Genomic DNA, 17,911 nt, shown 5'->3' on the forward strand with positions numbered 1-17,911 from the left:
GTATAAGCCCGTGACCACGTCCCAGTTGTTAGATCTGTTAAACCTGTACAGTCTCTGTTCCTGTTAACCCTAATATCTGTAATTCTGCATCCATCAGAAGCAGTGCCACTGCTCCTGGTAATCCTATTTGATTGCTCTTGTATTTGATTGCTGCAGATTAGAAGATAATGCTGAGTACAGGCAGTAGAAAAGTGAAATGCTGAAATATTTCAGGAGCTACTGGCAAATCTTTCTTCTTCCTGAAAGAAAAGCAAAAGCAAGCTGGAAATCAAAACAAGTCCGCAATCCAAAAAGGTAACAGAAGTGTCCTGCCTGTGTGTTGAATGACAGTTGATGGTTCTGTTCAAAGAATATTTTCTTTCTTCAGCTTCTCTACCTCATCCTGCCTCTGAGTTGAGGTTTCTCTTTGTTGTTCAGAGATCAAAGAGTACAATGTACAGATGCTGATTTTAACCAAAGGAGCCTTAGAGAGTGATCCTTCTTTCCTTGTAAGTTTAACTAGCTCTAAAATGAAGAGTTTGTGTATCTGCTGAAATAGCTCATGCTGAAATTCAGATGCAATTGAAGAAACTGATTTTGTAGTATCTGCTTAGACACAACTCCAGATGCCATTAAAAGAGACCAGATGTCAAGTATTTTCTGTTATATTCTAAAACAAGGAGCAATAAAAGTTTCTATTTGACTTTACTCATTTTAACCTAATGGTGAATCACTGTGCAGATATGCCCACATATTTTAGCAATATAATCATGACATAGGAGGTATGGATACTCTACAACATCATAATAATATCAGCGTGTCCAAGACAGTGTTGAGGGAAATGATCTCCAGATTCTCTATCTTCATTGTTCTGGCCACAGATGAAGATTTGGCTTGACAGATACATAGGACTGAATTTTCCCACAGATTCCACCAAAAGAGAATGAGAACTGTGTGCATTGTGTGGGGCCAGATTCACTCTCATTGCTTATTTCATGTCACCTATTTGGTTTTGTCAGGACTAAGAGGTTCATTTATACATTCATTTCAATTATGGAGAAAAATACTTAAAAGATCTATGTCTGAACTTTATGCAAGAGTTAGCTCAGGTTTACCTCTCGCTTATCTGTTAATGTAACTTCAGCCTCTTTGAAGCACCGAAGTTTCATTTAAAGCATATGAATCCTTGGATGAGATTGCTGCCATGTTTAGAGTCAAGTTCTTGCCTGGAGATTCCTTTGGACCAGAGCCCAAATGAACTGACAGCGACATTCTGTCAGATGGTGCAAATCTGGTTCAACAGGGTGATGCTGGGATACATTTCTCTTTATGTAAGTCTTCCAGAATTTCCCAAGAATATTCCATTTCCATTAAAAAATGTTTGTGAGGTGAAATCACATTTCACCACATTTGATAGCATTTCATGAATGTGTTGAAAACATATATCTGACCTGTCACCCTATGGTGGGTGATTAAGATTCCACTTTTCATGGGATAGTTGCTAGATTTGCAGCTGGTACCAGGTGTGTGATGGATAAACTTTAGTTGGAATTATAAGAATAACGTATATTTATGAAGCAGATCAAACAGAAATTAGAGAACCTGCCAGTTTTGTAGGCCAGATTATTAAGCAATTCTAGAAAATGACATTCTCCATCTGTTTAATTTTATTTATTTATTTATTTATTTGGGGGTGGGGGTGTGTGTTGCTATTTGGGGTTTTCTGTGGTTTTCTGCAGCTTTGTTTGCAGCACTGCTTAAAAAGCTGCTGTTCCAGGCTTCCTGGGTTTCACAAAAAATCTTTGTTTTGGTTTTGGTTTGAGTTCATACTTAGGAATTCTATGTTGATTGTTAGCGTTCAAAATTCAAATTTCAAAGCAACCCTGTGCTAAAATGATTGAGCTTTATGACGTTGGCTAGTTGCTGTTGTTGGAACAAGGGAACTTTCACCCATCCATTGCCGTATGGAAGGCTCCACTGAAAAGTGACACTAATTTTTCGAGGCTTGTATATAAGTGAGCAACAGAGTCCTATCTGAACACTTTCACTCACAGACTATTTTATCTCATATCACACCACCAAGTTATGAAAGTATTATCCTCATCTCCTGCAGTGCTTGAAACATTGGTCTGAGAGTAGATCAAGAGTAGGTTTATATATGTAGACATGTATGTATAGAACCTTGCCCATGTATTGACCTGTCTGGAGAGATGCAAGCTTGAATCTGGAAGCTATAACTGAATTTTCTGATGCCAGAGTTATCCTGGAAAGGCAGGCATTATTTGAACGTAGTGCTATGGTGTTGTGGTTGTGTGAAACTTGGACGTGGCTTGCATCTGGGCATCTGAGAGGAGGGTGTTGCCTGCTTGTCTTTCCTGGTGTCGTGCCTCACAGAAAAAAAATGGTCAACCTGGGAGTCAAACCGATGGTTGCTGTCTTGAGCTCAGATCGTCTTTGCACCCACACAGCCACCCTGTCCTCCTCTCACCACTCAGTTACAGAAACATCATGTCTGAAATCTGAGACTCCTGGGCAAACCATTTTTTGCCCTGCTCTGCTCCTTCACAACCCATCCATTTGGGGAAGGAATGAAAGCTTGCAGCCTGCCTCCTCCTCAAAACATTTCAAACTTTCACTTATCTTTACTTAGAATAACTTGCCTGAGTGGAGCAGGAGTCCAGGCAGTCCTAATTTGTCTATTTGCCAGAACACTTTGTAAGCAGTCATCCTCTTATCTTTTGTGTGAGGAGTGGAAAAAAAAAATGACCTTATTGTGTTAGCGGGTCATGTCATAGGTCATCCTTTCATTCTCCTCACAATCAACTACATTTGCAATCAAAGAGACGGCACATTTTCCACTAGCAAAATGCTCCTTTCAAAAGCAATTGGAATGCTTAGTGTGCACCACACTTGTCCCCAGCCCATGAATTTTTAGGGGGAGAGGAGAAACCTGAAGGATACTGTGGATTTTAATCTCTGTTGCATGGAGTGATATCATACCATGTTGCACAATGTCACCTTTTTTCCTGTCAAACCTTCAACAATTTCCTCTATTTTACTCTCTTATTTTTTAATTTTGTGTTTGTCAGAGCCATCATGAAGCATAGAGGTCAAGTTTGTTTGCTTTTTTCCTTGTAATTTAAGCATTTTGTCCTGTCAGAGTTCACTTTCCAGTGACCTCTGAATTCATCTAAAATTGCCCAAAAGAACCCAAGTGAATACAAGTGTGGGAACTCATCTGTTTGTCATCTCCACCCGGAGCAGACCTGTGGCACAGTTTGCCATTGATTCCATGTAAAAGGGTGAGCATGTCTGAGCTGGCAGCGATGCTTGCAGGCTCTCTGAACTGTGTAAAGTTTGGTTTTTAGGCTCAGTATTAACAATGAATCTGAAAGCTGGCATTTTTATGACCCAAAGTTTCCTAAAAGAGCAGTAGCTTTTGGTGCCTTAGTTTTAATACATTTGAATTGCAACATCATTCAGCTGGTTTCAGCCAAGGTGATCTTGAAGTACCTTTGAAAATATCACAGTGTACTTTTGTTTTAGGAAATATACCTGCATTACCTGACACTGAGAATGGAGCAAGACCAGAGCCAGGAAAAGATGTGTTTCTAATCATTTTCTTCTGGAATTTTCTTGAAGTTTTTTTCTTTTTTTCTAAACACATGGCTGTTTTGTTATTTTTTTTGTTTGTTTTTTGTTTTTGGTTTTCTTGTTTTGTTTTGTTTTTAATTTTCTTTGGTAGATGAAGGCTTACATGGTTTTATTCCTGTGGTCTGTGAACTTGGATGATATCAGTCTGTTTCTCTTGTATATTTTCAGCAAGCATGAATAGAAAAATTGTACATTTTCCCTTGCTTTATTATCTTTTATTAATGAACTGACTGTGTATTTAGAACATTTGGGTCAGTTTTAGTCTGTTCGTAAGCCTATATATATGGAGAATTTATTAATGGAAAAATGGTAGAAGTAGACTAAGTAGTAAAATCCTCATATGTTAAACAGCTGTTTTAAATATGAATATAGTGTGTATATATAGCGTATAAAACCTTCAAAAAGAACTCCATGGAATGCAGGAATTCAGTTTTACTCCATTTAGATTACAGTTTAGGTTTGCAGATATTATACAGAAGTTTTGAGGGAAATCAGTTAAGCACTGGATTTAGGGACAATTATTTATAGCAAAATATGTATTTGATTAAATTAGTTCCCTTCTTGTACACGAATCATTTGCAAATAAATTAAAATTTTATATTTAAATAAACTTTGTTATTCAGCTACAGTCAGGTCCAAAATCCATTGAAGTTTCTGAATGACTCACATTGACTCCAACGGGCTTTGAAAGAGGGAATCATCCAAGCTTTAACTGAAGGTACTGAGAGATGGACTGGTTCCTTGGTATGTATATCTCAACTTCTGCAGTTCTTGCAGATTATTTGCTTTGATGACTGCTTAGGGCAATGGCTTTCAAGTATTTTCAGCTTCTGGATCTCTGGCATTCATCTAGTGAAGGTACAGCATCGTGTATTTAAATCTGTGGAAAATTTCTTCTTGTCTTTGTCACTTTTCATAGACTGCCTGCATGGACACTGCAGATCACAAGATAAAAAAGAATCTTTCTCCTAGAGTAATGCACTGTTCTTGAGAAATGAATGGCCATTCATACACTGAATTCACTTCTCAATTCCTCCCCAAATATTTATTTGAAAACACTGGGTCCAAATGCGGGTGCAATTGCATATCCCAAGCACAGTTAAAAGATGTTTTCTTTCTGGGAAAGCTGATAATTTTCATGACTTTCACATGACTGTTTGGGAACAGTTCTATGCACAGTCTGACCTATCTCATAAAGCTCTGCCATGTCCCCATTGGTATTTCCTCATTTCCTTATTTTTTATGTATTGTTTTGTACGCTTGACAAACAAGTAATCAGATGAAAAAAAATGGCCTTTGACCTTCTTTTTAGACTGACAGATAGTAGTTTTGTATTTATTTAGACAGATTCTGTTGGGAAAAATCCTCCCTGGTGCTCATTACTCAGTGGACTGACATTTGCACCCTCTTTGGAAAGCTTTAAGATCACTGATCCATGCTAACCAGTACATTCCAGCAAACTCTTGTGCCAAGGGGCATTACTTCTAACACATATTGCCTTTCAGGACAAGGGAGAAATGAAACTGTATTATCTAACATCAGTACATCTTCTTTGCCTTTGGCTATTGTTAGAATAAGCAGATTCAGTTAACTTCTTCATTTCCTTGTCAGTTTTTTAGTTTTCTCTTAAGCAGGGCAAGCAAGTTTGGTGGGATCCCCACTTTTCTGCAGTCTGTTTAGTTTCTAAGTGTGCTAAGGTGAAACTGTAGCAATCTAAAGGTGATACAAAAAACAAGGAAAAGTGACTGTGGACCTTTCAAGGAAGATGTAATTATTTCGTTCCTTGAAACATTTGTTTCTTTGTTGGCTGTCTAACACAATGTAAATAATATCCAGATTTATCCATCAGTCTTTCTTGGGAAAACTTAGGTCAGAGTTGAATTTCTTTACAATTTTTCAGATCCTATGACTGACAAACTAAAACTTTTTGTGAGTATCTTTTTGGGGCATTTATGCCAAAAAAGGCACTGAACGAGACCAAACAGCATAGAATTATCGACCAGGGTAGATAAAATTTAAATTGACCTACACTAATTTCATTTATCTGTCTGATTACAGTTCCAAAAATAACCACTCAGTTTCAGTTTGTGCATAATAGAGACAATGTGAAATAATAACTGAAAGTGACTGGCTGAAAACAAAATGATCTAGGTACTCTCCGCTTTTTTTTTTTTTTTTTTTTTTTTTTCATCTTACGTAAAATTGCTCAAATACACCTCCTTCTACCTTATACTTTTACCTCTGCATCCCTTTAAGTTGCAAACTCCATTGGACTGTGCTACTAGCGCTGTAGTGTTTAGCGCTACTAAACACTACATGCCTGAAGTTGTTTGCATGTAATGTGGCATGAAATTATTATTTGGATTATTTTCAGAAGCAGCAGTACACAACAAGATGGTGTTGTTTCATTTCATAGTTAGTGATATTCATTTGGTTATCTTATTGTTCTTGTAGAAGTTGCTACATTCACTGAAATCTGTCCTAAAGACTAATCTATGTAGGTTGCTTCAGAAGTAATGCCTCCTGTTTGTATCCATGGAAGCTACAGCAGACACAAATAGTGTTATTTAATAGAGAAAATTCTCAGCTACAAAACACTATTTTTCAACACATTTCCCCAACATTAGTTACGCAGTTTTCCTAGCAGTGGACAACAGCCTGCATACTGTGCTCATAAACATCTGCACCTGTGGAGGTGACACGCTGTTGCTGTCACCACTGCTGAAGTGCACCACCCACTGCCTCACTGTGCTCACATCCTCTTTTTGGTCTTCATAATGTTCAGCAAGCATCAATAATGTTAATGGGTGCCATGCTTTTTGCATGGAGGAATTCAGTTCCACCACTTTATTTTATACAAAGTTCCCTGTGAGACACCACTGTGTCAAAGTGCCCCTCTGCTGCCATCTGTCACTTGACAACAATATGTGATGGAATGTTGGTGGGCAGGTTTAGTCTTTGCTGCCCTATCACCAATATCTGTCTCTGATGTTGTGGGTCAACATAATACAAAGGGAGGCATTACTTTTGGAGCAGCCCTTGTAAATACCTGCTGTTGTTATTTTGGCCTACGATTATTTTCTCTATAGCCATTATGAGACCATTCTTTCTTGTGCTACCTTGTATACGTTCGAAAACTATTCTATTTTCTCTTTAGTTCATTCTTTCTATGGTTTAGCTCTTCTTTGAAATGTGGTACCGATTACTGGGAGTGGAGCTTCACTTACAGTTTTGGCAGCACTAGTGAGAGAAGAAGAACTGTTACACTTTTCCAACAAAAATGTTTGTGCTATGTAACATGATGTTTCTTTCTTTCTTTCCTTCTTTCTTTTTTTTACCCCATTTGCATAGTATCATATCCAGTTTGTAAATCACTACTATTCTCAAAGACTTTTCTGCAGAATTGGTTATTTGTCTTGAGTTTGTGCATATGGTTATTCCTGACTTTGTTTAGAGTCATTGTCCATACTAAACTGCAGCTTACTCTGTTTTTGAAACCATTTGACCACTTTGTCAATCTGATATCTAGTCTTCAGTGTGCCTGCAGCTCCTCTGAGCTTTTCCATTGTTTGAAATTGTAACAGGAAATTTTATTAATTAAAATATTAAACTGGCTGAGGAGGAGTGCTAGGAAATGCCACATCATACAGCCTTGTATTTTGGCAGTGGACCACTTCTCATTTCTTTTTAAGTATGTTTTTCCAGCAAATTCTGTGCAGTAATTTTGAATCCTATAGACATCTGTCTTGGATCAACAACTATCTTGTTTCCCTAATTTGCTCATAGTAATGTCACTTGAGACAACATAAAAAAAAGCAAAGCTTTCTGAAGTGGAGATATTAGTACTTATGTTGCTCTTCTGCCCACAAAGTCTCTTGCTTTACTAAAGTGGGAAATCAGGATAGTTTGACATGAATTGTTCCTGACTAATTCAAGCTGGCAGCTACATACAAAGCTAAGCTCTATAGTTTTATGGGAAAAAGTATTTTGCACACAGAGGCACTATTCTCTCTTAATAGCATTCCTGAAACTCATTAATTGCAGTAACATTCACACTGTTAATGCTGCCAGTTGTTAGGATTTTATCACGGGTCTTACAATTCAATCTTCAGTTCCTGTGCTCAAATTATTATCTGGAAGTCCCTGAATTTGCTTTTTTAAAGGCTGTATTTCTAATCTTACAAGTGAGCATTTCTTCATAATGAGACCCCAAATGTACTTCAAAGGTAAGAGACATATGATAATATCATTGGTGAATAAATGTTTTTTAAATCCCCCAATTTTGTGTGACCTGAAATAGCTAGTCACAGAATCGCAGGACTTGGAATGGACCTCAGGGTATAAAGAGTCCAACTCCCTGCTAATGAAGATACACTTTTAGGACATCGCTCCTTATCCTATTGCTGCACACCACTGAGAAGAGCCTGACCTCATCCATTTGCCTCCCACCTCTCTTTAGATGTTTATAAACATTTATCAGATCCCCTCTCAGTCTTTTTTTCCCCAGGATGCACAGACCCAGGTTACTCAGCCTTTCCTCATACAGGGCAGAGTCAGGTGGGTAATCGCTCATTTACTTACATCATTCTGACTTATTTTTGTAGTTAATCTTGACTTATTTTTGTAGTAAATAAAATAGTAGTAAGTTATGAATGAAATAGACTCCAGAAGAGGGGGAAAAAAAATGCACAAGGTAGCACACTGTTTTGACAGCAATTTGCATGTAGTCTTTATGTGCCATCAGTTTTAGTTAAGGAACCCCAGGAAAGATCTCATATCCTATTTAAATATATGTAAGAAGGTTAAATTTTTCAGAAAAGTTCAATACCTGAAAACCCAAGCTACTGAAAATCTGGCGTGTATTTGAGGAATAGGAACTCAGAGCTTCAGAAAACCTAGTCCTGAATTAGTTTGTTATGTGGTTTGTGGGAGTCTTTCACACAGCAACAGGGGAGAGAAAGGCATACTAAAAAGTAGATAAATGTGATTGAAAAGCCACAAGGTTGGAACAGGAGGGAGTGAGGGTCAAGAGGGGAGGACTGGTATCATGTGAAACAATCTTTTGAGACTGTGTGGATCTCGAGAATCCATAGCATTTGTGTTCCCCACCTGCTCATCCATTCTTTTACACTGAGATTAGCTTCATGAAAGTTATGGCTTCCTTATCAGAGCTGGAATACAAAATTACTGTGAATCAGGTTTCTTTCTCACTTGCATCAGCACAGTACAGACAATTGGATCTCTTCCCTATAAAACTTAGGTTAATTTGTACTACGTTTACCCACACAGTCTAGTTAACAAGTTACAATCTTAGGTAGCTTACATTATTTTATGTCAACAAAAACAAAAAACAAACAAACAAAAAACAAACAAACAAAAAACAAACAAACAAAAAACAACTTTACAGTGGCCTTAGAATATATAGTAAAGTGCATTTTATGTCTGTGTTCATTAATCCCTGAATACAAACTTTTATTATATTGTATTTGGTAATATACAGTACATATAAAGAGGCAGGAGACACTGCAGGTCTTAATAGTTCATTAGACTTGGCCCTTTATCATGTTTTAAAACTTATCCTTCCCCAAACCACAAAACAGCTTCATCCTGTATCATGGGTGTTAAGTGCAAAACCACAGAGGAAACTTTTAAACATTACTGCTCAAGAAACAGTGATTTCTCTGTATCTCTTCTGGGATAATTTATTATTCTGGAGAAACTTCCCTCTGTAAACGCCTGGTCCTGAATACAGTCACTTTTATCCAGAATCTGGGTCTTGTATGTAAGTAGTTTTGATTTAGCAATAAGGGCAGAATTAGTGAAATATTAACAGAAATTCTCATGCGCTCTGATTCTACTACCAGAAATCCAATTGCATTTTCAGAAAGACCTTAATGAATCAGACCGGACTTGTATTTGCTTCTAGGATAACGTATACAGAATCTCACAAAGAAAGGAATTATAATAAGCAATCCTTAAAACAGCACAGAAAGGGCTTGGTGCCATTCCTCTCAGAGGGAGGCCTTCCCTCTCTTGGTGGAAAGAGGCCAGATACTGAGTTGGGAAGAAAAGAATATGAAATAATATTTTTCCTAGCGTGATTCCAGCACCTGGATGACGATCTGATGGCTTGGATGGGAGCTGATCCAGACTTTCAATGACTGACTTTCCCGATGTCTTGGATGGGAATTAATTTTTTTTTCTTTCTTTCTTTCTTTTTTTTTTTTTTTCTTCTTCTTTAAACTAGATGGACTAGGTTTTTTTGTTTTATTTTGTTTTTTGGTTTTTTTTGCGTTATTATTATTATTATTATTATCTAGTAGAAGAAAGAAAGAGACTTGTTTGCCAGCTCGGGACAAATTTTCATGCTGTCAAATTAAGCTGCTCCTCACACCTATTTTCATTTAAGTCTACACCACTAATTTAGTCTTGATGAGACAGGCTCATAAATCTCAGCCAGAAGAATAATAAGACCAATTAATTTTCCCTTTCCCACAGTTTCTGGAATCCTTTTCTACTCTGTTCTAAAGGTGGAAGCTCCTGAGCCAGTGCATTAACAGTTGTCCCAATCTTTACCCTTGCTGCTGGGTCAAGGGCACCAGTGCTCTGATTTCCCCTAGAAATGCGTGGCTTCATCAGCATTTGCTCTTAGGTTAGTATGATGAGGCACTGACAAGCTGCATGGTGTTGAAATGCTGTGACATCTCCCAGGGGAGCGCTGCTTCCTCTTGGTGAAAACTGGCCCAGAAGCTTCATCCTCTACTCTTGCCCTCCCCAGCCAGCCAGTAGTCTAGCCATGCCCATGGTGACTCCTCATAGTCCCTATTAAAGGCCACGAAAAATATTCTCAGTGGCTTGAGTGCAGCTGATTGGCAGGGCAGATCTAACCATGAAAGATAAAAAAAGAGCCTTTTGTGAACAGCGGTCCTACAAGCTTGCTCCAAGTGGTCCTATAAGGTTGCTTGTATCTGTTGCAGCTGCTGGACCAATCCTCAGCACACTGAACTGGGGACAGCATGAACTGCTCTGTGCTTTTAGGATCTCCATTTCAACAGTTATCAAGTAACAGGCTAAGCACAGCAGTTCATGATACAAACACTGTGGGAAGGTCTACAGAGGCCTTCATTCCTCTGAAAAGGTTTTATATCCTTCGTTTGAGTTAGAGCCTTATTATCCTCCAAAATGCTGCACACTTACTTCATCCTGAGCAGCAGATCTGAATTTGTGTGACAGAACAGGCTTTCCTCTTGTTTTCCAGCACTGCTCAGTTCAGTGTTGATGAGCACTGGTCTAACCATAACATCTTCAGAAGCTGTTCACCAGTGCCTTGTTGCTGCATGTCTTTCACTGAACTACACAACTCATATGAGCCCACTGACTCATCTTTCAGCACCAAGGACCAGTTACTGCTGGGCTTGGGAGATATTTATCAAAGACACGACTGCTGATTTACTACAAAGAGCTGCCGAATTCCTCCAGGAACTGTCTTTTGACCTGCTGCTATAAATTCTGTCCTGTAGAATTGGCAGACTTTTTGTTAACAAAGTACCGCAAAAAAGAAGCCCTGACTTCAAAGGACCCAAGTATTTTAAAGTAAGAGATTGTGCCATGCTTTGGGTGTGAGCCTAAACTGTATAATGAAATATTATATCTCTTGGATAACCAGCAATATGTTAATTGTTGGGGTTGGGTTTTTTTGTTTTTTTTTTCCCCCTATTTTCACATAAAAATCTGATCTGTGATTATCGCTTTTTAGACACTTTTAAAATAGTCGTCATACCTGAGTAGCCAAATGCATGTGCCATGGCTCACATCAGTGCACTATTTTCTTCTGGATAATGAAGCAAGAAGTGCATTCAGATACTTAATTCGAATTATTTTTCAGATAGAAAGAGTATTAGACAGAGCTTATTTCCTCGGAATAGCCCATGCTCAGGTGGTACCCTCCCATTTTACCACACAAACAGGAGAGGAAGCTCTAAATCAGAGGAACAGAGTGCATATAAATGTCAACATTTGCACAAAGGCGGTCAGAAAGAGCACTCTGGAGAATTCATGGTCTGGCAGGTGTTGGAAACTGCAAAGTAAAGGCACGAATTTGTCTTTGCAGCACATGCAAGATGCCAATAGGAAATCTGGCACACTGAGGGGCAGCTTGGTCCATGTGTCAGTGTTCAAAAGTATTTGAACTTTATTTAGATAATGATTTGTAACCAATAAGAACAGATGTATTTCAGCCTCTCCTTCCCCACCCCACCAGCTCACGGAATCTCTTAAAGGGTTTTTTCTGCAGTATTGTTGATCAGTGTCTGTGCATGCAACTTGGATGATATATGCAGGTTCACTGCAGGGAAGGGTGCATTGCAATGAACTCATATTTTACAGGTGGCACTGGGAACAGAAGATATGGCTGTTTTTTATAAGGGTCAATTGGTTGTAATAGAAAGGAGTGAGAGTGGAAAAAGAGAATTTGGAGACAAAAGAAAAGCAAAGACAAAGAATAAGCTGGTAGTTATAGGAGAAAAGTAGAGAGTTAAATGTGAAGCCTTAGTAGAAACAGAAAATGAAAAGAAAGAAAGAACAAACAGCAAAGTGACAGATAAAAGATGCAGCAAGTAAAGAGTATGTGAAAAGAGAGGGAAAAAAAGAACACACATCTCACATCTGCTCACAGGGTTCAAATGACCGTTTCTGCTTAAATTCACAGTGCATGTGTGAACACATAGGTTCCCCAGGTGACTTTGAAAATCTCAGCCAGGAAATCCATCTTGCCAGAAACAGTACCTCAGACAGGAAGCGTTACCTCTAGAAAAGCCAGTTCAGAAGCTGAATCACATCAACCAGCCAATTTTATTTCATTTTTTTAATGAAACAAACAAAAAACAAACAAACAAACAAAAAAAAAAACCCAAAATCAACCTACCAAAAAATAAGGCAAGGAAAAGAGAAATGGCTGCTACCTGTCTAATTAGAGCATTTCAGACTGCCTACATGCTCTAATATTTTCCACTGGAGGAATACAGAGCCTTTTTTCATTTCCCACTGCCTTTTGGGACTTAGATTTTGCACTGAGCTCAGCTTCTTCTCCTGGCATCTCCCTCTCCTTGCTGTTGTTTTTCCCTCTCTGCCTCCATTTTGCAGCCCAAGGCAGCTGCTGTGTGCTGTGGGGGAGATGGCCTACTGTCCTGGCTTCCCTTTCTATCAGGCACCTTCATGGAGAGGCTGGCTTCTCTCTACACTGGCTGTGACTCTCCCTATCCCAGATCTCTGCCCTTCCATCCATTCCATTCCACTGAAAAGAATCTGGAGCTTAAAACACAGCATACTTAACACACATGGCTAAAATTAAATAAGCAGTAGCTGTTGGTTGGAATCACAGTATCTTCCCATCAGAAATCCAGAATTTGACACTCTCTCCACACAGTAAGTGGAAATCTGGTTCTTTGTATTTCCTTAATTAGTATTATTTATAACAACAATAACTCCTGAGCTTGTGGTGGAAGTCAGACAACGGGCCCTTCACCTATTTACGCCATGTTTTTTATCAATTACCTTGCTGAATATTCCAGATGAAGCCAGTATTTGTATTGGCCAGAATCTGGACTGTGCCTAAAGAGGTATTTTAGTGAAATAAGTATTAAGTAAGCTTTGGAATACTACGCCAAAAATAGATTTTTGTACTTAAGTAAAATACTGTCCTTAGCCCATTGCATTCATAGCGTACCATTAGGCTGTTATTTCAAAGACCAGCCTATTTTCAGACTTTCAGCCTCTGTAAAAAAATTAATAATGATAAAGAGGGAATTCATACTTTTCAGGCTTTTAAAAAGGCCATTGTGTAAGCCATCAGCCTCTACAATAGGCATCTGTCCGAAAAACGTTCCTCAAACTTCCACATGAAGTGGCGCTGTGTTCATTAAACACCCTGCTTTTGTAGACCATGTTGGTCAAAGATAAAATGCTTTGGAGTAGCCTTCCCAATCAGATTTGTGAAGCTGCATACATTTCTGCCTTGAGGAGGGCTTACCTGGATGCTAATAAGCTGTGGCAGACATGGTACAGATTGATGGCTGTTTCAAGGGCCAGACAAATTTGTTGCACAGTGAATGTTTCAGACGAGAGGAAGGATGGGAGAGTTGTCTTCCTGGCCATAACTCACGCCACATATCCACGTACATTTTGTAGAACTGGGCTAAGGAACTTGAGGGTATGTCAGGATTGCAGACGCCTTTTGTGTTTTCTTTCCTTTTTAGGTCATAATAGAGCTGTGTAATTAAATGGAGATTATTGGCAACATTATTTAGCAGTCATTATGGAGTCATTAGGGTTCTGCTTGGGCAAAAAGATAAGTCCCCTTCCTCTGTCACACTTAATGCTTCTATCAACAGCTTAGAAAAGTGGTTCACAATGAATTGCCACTTAAGTAGTCCTATCTTCCCCAGCAATCTCCCTCCTGTTGTTCTTCCCTGTGGGCTTGCTCGGAGGGGCAGCATACTCAGCTTCCCTGATGTAATGCAGACTTTCTGATGGCTTTTGGCACTTTGCAACTGCTCCTGTGGTGGGGAACGGAGGGGGGGATGGGGAGGGGCGGGGACGGGGAGACTCAGGGAATGGGACTCCCAGGGAATGGAGTCAGTGCTGGTCCTAACAGTGCCGCCTTTCTCATACTGTGCTTTGCAAAGAAAAGACTGCACTGTGTGGAGCTGCCCTCTCCGGCTCCTCGGGCTCCTTCCTTTGCAGTGATGCTTCCCACCACCGAGTTGCACAGAACACGCAAACAGCACCAGGTTGCTCCCTGGGGAAGGGCTTGTGCCACCTCCCTGCTTTCCAGGCTCTGTAACTCACCGGTGACGGCTCAAGCACTGGATTTTTGAGTGCTGGATTCCCTCCATACCGCACGGTGGAAGTGGGCACAAATCCCGGTGTCATTACATAGCAGCTAATAATTCTGCAGAGACACATGCATGTGTGTGAGGACATTAAGGCAGGCCGGAAAAGGAAACGTCTGTTTTGTGGGAAGTTCCAGGTTGTCAACATTTCATTTCCCTCAGTGCTGGAATGAAACATCAACATTACCAAAAAATCTGGGCAAATGGGATGGTGCGTGCTACAGAGGGAAAGAGGACTGCCTGTGGCTACTCTGCCCTGTTCTTCCAAAGCAGTATTTTGCTTCCTTTGTGTGCTTAAATTTGGAATTTACTGCATGCATCTCATCCATGCTGGTGGGGCTTTACAATTCCAGGAGCACTGGGGCTTTGCTTGGGAATTCAGGAGTTAGTTTGAATGGCAGCACAGTCAGTACAGGAGGAGAGGGCAAGTGAGCTGGGGATTTAGTAAAGGGGTGTCATAGATTCAAAGAATGGCTGGGATTAGAAGGAGCCTCAAATATTACCAAGTTCCAACTCCCTTACTACAGGATGGGTTAGCAGTTGCTAGATCAAGCACAAGCTCAGGCTGCCCAGGGCCCCATTCAACCTGGCCTTGAACACCTCCAAAGATGGGCCATCCACAGCTTCTCTGGGCATCCTGTGCCAGTGCCTCACCACTCTCTGTGAAAACCTTCCTCTTGACATCTAGTTGAAATCTCCCCTCCTTTAGTTTAAAACCATTTCCCCTTGTCCTATCCTTATCCTATCTGTCTCACATGCTGATTTCCCTCCTGCTTAAGGTCTCCCTTCAAGCACTGGAAGACTGTAGTGAGTTCTTCCCAGAACCTTTTCTTCTCCAGGCTGAACAAACCCAGCTCCCTCAGCCTGTCTTCATAGGAGAGTTGTTCCAATCCCCTTGATCATTGTGGTCCTCTACAAAAGCTCCACATCTTTCCTGAGTTGGGCTGCAGCTGGAGCCTCACAGTAGCAGAGCAGAAGGAGACAGTCCCCTCCCTCACCTTGCTGGTTACCCGTCTTCTGATGGAGCTCAGGATACCATTGGCCTTCCAGGCTGCAAGTGCACAATGCTGTCTCACATAAAGTTTTTCACCTAAACACGACTTCAACCTGCTTTCATATCATAAGCGCCTCAAAATACATTTATTTTATTTCCCTAAAAAACAAGTCTTTCCTCTATTTTAAAGAAACTTCACTTCCCTTCTGCCCCCTGACCCAAAATGAAAGCAGTGTTACGCCTCTTTCCTTTCATTTAGCTGTCTGTAATGCTGTAGCAGACACCTCACTCAAATATTACTTTTACTATATCTTGGAGATATTTAACTGCCAAGCAGTAACAGAGCCCTGAGAAGGCTGACGCTGAATCTGAATAATAAGTGACCATAAACCCTTGATTTTTAGAGAGAAGTTATCAGAATGATGATGTGAGACATTCAGTACGCTGAACTGATATTTCCTCTGTGTTCTTGGAGCCCCACAAGGCAGCTGGTCCTACTGTGTCCATCCAGTCCCTGTCTGAATTGCAAATGGGGTTCACACTGGCACAGCTATTTTGGCAACAGCAGCGGGAGGAATGGCAGGCAGGGCTGACAATGCCTCCATGGGCACGTGGGGAGGCCTAGGCAGCTGCCACAGAGTGATAGTAATTACCCTAAACTTTCTCTCTATTATGCATGAGTGGTGACAGGCTCCCATTGTTAATCGGAGTAATTAGGATTTAGTTGGGGCATGACAATAACCTGTGCCTCATAAAGGCCTGAAGGCTATCCGTTTTCTTCCCTTTTCCTAGGAGTCCCCATTGTGATTTCTAGAAGCCCACCAGGAATGCAATCAGGAAATCTGCAGTGAATCCGTGTCCCTAAATCTTCAGGCTTGACAGGCTGAAGTCTGACAAGCTATTAGAAAAAACTCGGGATCATTAAGCTGCCTAAAGCAGACTTAGCCTGTTTCTGTCTGTGTTCATTGATTTATATGCAGTGTGATATTATTTGAAGCTTAGATTACTCATGCTGCTGTTAGCTGACGTAGTTTGTGAGATAAAGTGACAAAGCATGGCTCAGGCTAAACATGCACGCCTTTCTGTCTTTGCTATTTCATTGCCTTTGACTCATTCTGTAGCAACTAAAGAGGGTTCAGTATTACTGTGAGGAGGGAAAAAAAAACACCATTTAAAAATAGTAATAAGAAAAGATTTAAATTGGTTTTTATTATACAGAAAATTGGTCAGGTACATAAAACGTTGTTTGACTTTTCAGTTCACTTCAGGACTATAAGAAAGAAGGGGACAGACTCTTCAGCAGGGTCTGCTGTGATAGGACAAGGGAAAATGGTTTCCAACTAAAAGAGGGGTGATTTAGATCAGATATAGGGAAGATGTTTTATACTGTCAGGGTGGTGAAGCGCTGGCACAGGCTGCCCAGAGAGGCAGTGGGTGCCCCATCCCTGGAGACGCTCAAGATCAGGCTGGGGGACTCTGAGCAACTTGATTTAGCCATAGGTGTCCCTCTTCATTGCCAGGGAGTTGGTACAAATGACCTTTAAATGCCCCTTCCAACTCCAATGATTCTACGATTCTGTTCCTATGTACAACTCAAGCTCTCACACCAGACTGGGAAGTTTCTGAACTGCCATTTTTCTTGAATGGCGTTGCATTCTTATTTGCTACTTACAATGACGTCTGTTTTTCCAGTCTTCCCAGCTTGTTTCTTCCACTGTTCAAAAGTTACTGGCTTACAAGATTCAAATCTCAAAGTAGAAAAATAAAGATTTCATTCAGCTCTCCTTTCCCACTGGCAGAATTGCTGTCATCCCCCAGAACAACCTATTTGTTTTGTACCACTATTCACGGAGCACATGCAAGCAATGTTAAACATGCATATCCATATCCACATACTATGTATGCATGATACTTTTTCTACATAAATTCTCCAGTTGATGAAAGATGTTCACTGTGAGCTCTAAAAAAATTAAGGATTCACTTGTTATTTAAAGAGAACAAAAATACAGGAAAGCAGCTTCATAAATACTTCTCTATGCTTACAGATAGTAAAGAAATTTGGCATGGCACAAGCTTTGTCATATTCCTGCCAAAAGATCAAGAGACACTTCAAGAAAGTAGTCAAGTCCCAAGTTTTATGTAAACATGGCATTACACTCTCCTTTTTAGTAACTGCATTGATAATATATGCCTCTTATGTTTTCATTGCTTTATATTTCCATTTATTAATTTAAGAAGATGATTGCTAAGAAAGAGTGAAAAACTTATTGTGGTTTTCCTAAAGCTGTACACAAAGTCTGAAGCTGCATGTAGAAACTGTTGAGACTTAATGTGCAGTCTCCATGCACAGATTAGCTGAAGGATTCTTAAAGTCTTATATCTTGTATTGTATGAA

At 39.9% G+C, this 17,911-nt stretch overlaps 1 long non-coding RNA gene across 2 annotated transcripts in view; it reads left to right on the plus strand.

Moving 5' to 3' along the window:
* The window catches only part of LOC107311125 (uncharacterized), a 43,533-nt gene continuing 25,622 nt past the window's right edge, over positions 1-17,911 (plus strand). The window contains exons 1-2 of one of the 2 annotated variants that reach the window (XR_004306727.2): positions 1-294; positions 4,257-4,377. This is a non-coding gene — a long non-coding RNA (uncharacterized LOC107311125). Of the gene's footprint in view, positions 295-4,256; positions 4,378-7,822; positions 8,191-17,911 lie in introns of those variants that run through there. The other variant, XR_014943872.1, reaches the window with a different exon arrangement.

The sequence above is a fragment of the Coturnix japonica genome, chromosome 3 (assembly GCF_054131305.1).
Source record: "Coturnix japonica strain WE chromosome 3, WE-NBRP24, whole genome shotgun sequence".
NCBI lineage: Eukaryota > Metazoa > Chordata > Aves > Galliformes > Phasianidae > Coturnix > Coturnix japonica.